Genomic DNA, 2,906 nt, shown 5'->3' with positions numbered 1-2,906 from the left:
CTAAACTTTACAAGACAAGGATTTTCGGGTTGTCACATCATCCCCCCGTTAGAGGGAATTTCGTCTCGAAATTAGAATTTTAACGAACACTCAAGGATGGATACGAAAGATGTGGACACTTCATGCTCTAGCTGATCCGCCCGTTCCTTGGGGAAATCAGGTCCATACTGAGTTTTAGCGAATTTTCGTTACGAGGTATAGTTTCTTTTTCGATCTCTGGGCCACATGGGATAAGGTTTCATCGGTTCCCTTTTTACTGAGCTAGATTTCTCCCGTCTCCTTTAACAAACGTGGCTCTGGTTTCCATGGATCAAATCGAGAAAATTGTGAGAGTTTTGTCGGGTACTACCGGTTCATTTGCTAAGACGTGGACAGGTTAGGGTGGAATTTATGGAATCCCTAAAGCAGTCTGGGTCTGACGGATACTGGACCAATTCTATCAAGAATCTCTGATGGTCCTCAGTTCTTTGGAATATGGAACATTTCAGTACCCAAAACATAATGTACTTCCATGGTGAGATCATCACTTGGCGTGATCACCATTCTGAGGTTCCAAAAGTTTTCCCTTACTGGAGGTGTAGTCCTCATGATTGGTTCCTAGGAGTCTCAGGTCGTATTCGGATTCGTATTCCCTACTGGTTTGCTTTCGGAGATTTTCTGGATCATTGAAGATGCTGGCTATATGTTGGCATCTATTGGTGGCGTGGCATCTACCTCAACCCAGTGCAGAAAGGACCTGCACTTTCGACTCATGAGGTGTTTCTAACGGAATATCTCAACGTCAGGATGATAGAGGGTTTTACCAGATGATGCTTAGATAACTCCAATTTTCATTATAGTCTAATAGATGCTTTCACAGCATAATCCCTAATCGGAAGGAATCGTTCTCGCATTCGGTTCGCTGTTTCATGGATAGCAGTCTCTGATGAGGGCTAGCTTCGCCCTTTGAGGTTTTCTGAAGTGATTGACTATCTCGGGAGGTGGTTCTACTATCTCTTAGAGATAATGTTCCTTGGAACACCTAGTAGTCTAACAAATCTCTAAGACATGCTCCATTCTCCATTGTGTCTGTTTCCTCTAGTTTGTACGAAGCGCGTGATTTTGTATAACCCGTCGACTAACACCTATACTGGTGTCAAGTCCACAATCTCTTTATGACCTGGGTTATAAAGCTTAACGCAACTTGCTGCCTACTTTACTCAAGTATTCCTGGTCGCGGAAGTAATCATGCGGTTCCTAGTATCCTAGTATTAGCTTTGGTGAATGCAGACTATCATCTATAGGGCGACGGTAACTTTCTCACATGACGAGGCACTATCACAACTCTTTCCGACCTAGGCACTTCTCGTCTGTATCTGGATGAACAAAGTGCTTGAGTAGTGCGAGAATCCCTTGCAGCTACTCTTCAGATGTTACCGAGTTTCTCTATCTAGATTAAATCTAGATGGCATAAGACTCTGCCACTCAGAACCTCTAATTTCCCCATCCATTCTTCTCAGAGTTTAACCTATCACAACTTTCCAGGTTTCTTGGCTCACTACTGAGATGCTTAATTTGTGGGATCAGGCGTGAATGGATGGTCGTAGTCAATTTTTTGACTCTTACGACTTGAGTTACTTTTCCTAACTGAGGGTGTCAGCTACTATGTTGGCCTAACCCGGGATGACAACAAATTTCGAATTTGTAGTCATTTTAGTAGCTCAACCCACAATTGTTTTCTTGTCTTCAGCTCCTTTCCTATGGGTATATGATGAAGGGTTTTATTTTAAGGTTTGTGGTAGACCTCATACTCGGCTCAATCACTATTACTCAGTGTATACAAGTCGTATATAATTGAGATTGACAGGATGTTCAGATGTGTGGCCCCACCCCAAACCCACAACCAAACAAGGAACAGGGAGTAGGGCGGAAGCACACATCTTAAATCTTACCGACCTAAATTATATACCACTCCAATGAATATACTCAGTAGTAGTAAGTTAATCCCATGAGTTCTTTCTCTTGCTTCACGAACTAGATCGTGCTGTGCAAGTGGTCTTTCTGGAGGATCTATTGAGTAGGCATCGGGCGGTTATTGCCTTCCGGAATATCTGCATTGCCTTCCTCTTCTGGTTTTAATGTCTAATGGGGTTGGTTAACAGCATGTGGTACCCCTCTCCTAGGTACTTCTAAAGGTTGAATGGGAGAGACGACAGATGGTTCGCATTAGGTTTTCTATTAGGTTCAAAATGATTTTATTTGACGCTTAAGATAAGGTGAAAGTTCTTTTTACATAGCACTAGGAATTCTCACATAGTCGAACCAAGTCGAACCACGACTGATGGTAGTGTCGAAATTAATAAACATCGACACAATATAGAATGAAGATTGATAGAACCATGTGCTGAACAGGGCACACAAGTTCTTAGCGTCTCGGGTTTCGTCCATGGTATTACTATCGTGGATACTTGGACCGGCATGATTGACGTTGAACGATGGGGGTCCTGATGTTTTGGAATAATGTACTTTTCATGAACAGATTTCTCACGAGGCCTCTCTATAACCGCCTAGTATACACTAGTCATGTATAATTAAGATTAAAAGGACTGTTGACTGAGCGACTCCGCCCTAAATCCACAACCAAACAAGGAACAAGAGATAAGGCCGCATTACTCACTCGAGGTCTATCAATCCTAATTATAAATGGCCTTAACGTATATACTAAGCCATCATAGCTTTACCTGATGGGCTTTTAAGTTTTACAATAGTGCTGCGACTTTTACCTTAACGAGGGAGTAATTACAATTAGAATTGATTATTTAAAGTTTTTGATTAGCTACTTAAGGTTGAGAAGCGTACCAAAATTCTACCGGGTTCCTGGATGTTCCTCTAGGTATTAGAGTTAAACTCCTCCCGCGTCTTTGTCA

Source organism: Lactuca virosa, chromosome 3 (genome assembly GCF_052849685.1).
Source record: "Lactuca virosa cultivar CGN04683 chromosome 3, Lactuca_virosa_CGN04683_v6, whole genome shotgun sequence".
Taxonomy (NCBI): domain Eukaryota; kingdom Viridiplantae; phylum Streptophyta; class Magnoliopsida; order Asterales; family Asteraceae; genus Lactuca; species Lactuca virosa.
Note: the sequence above shows the minus strand (reverse complement) of the source record.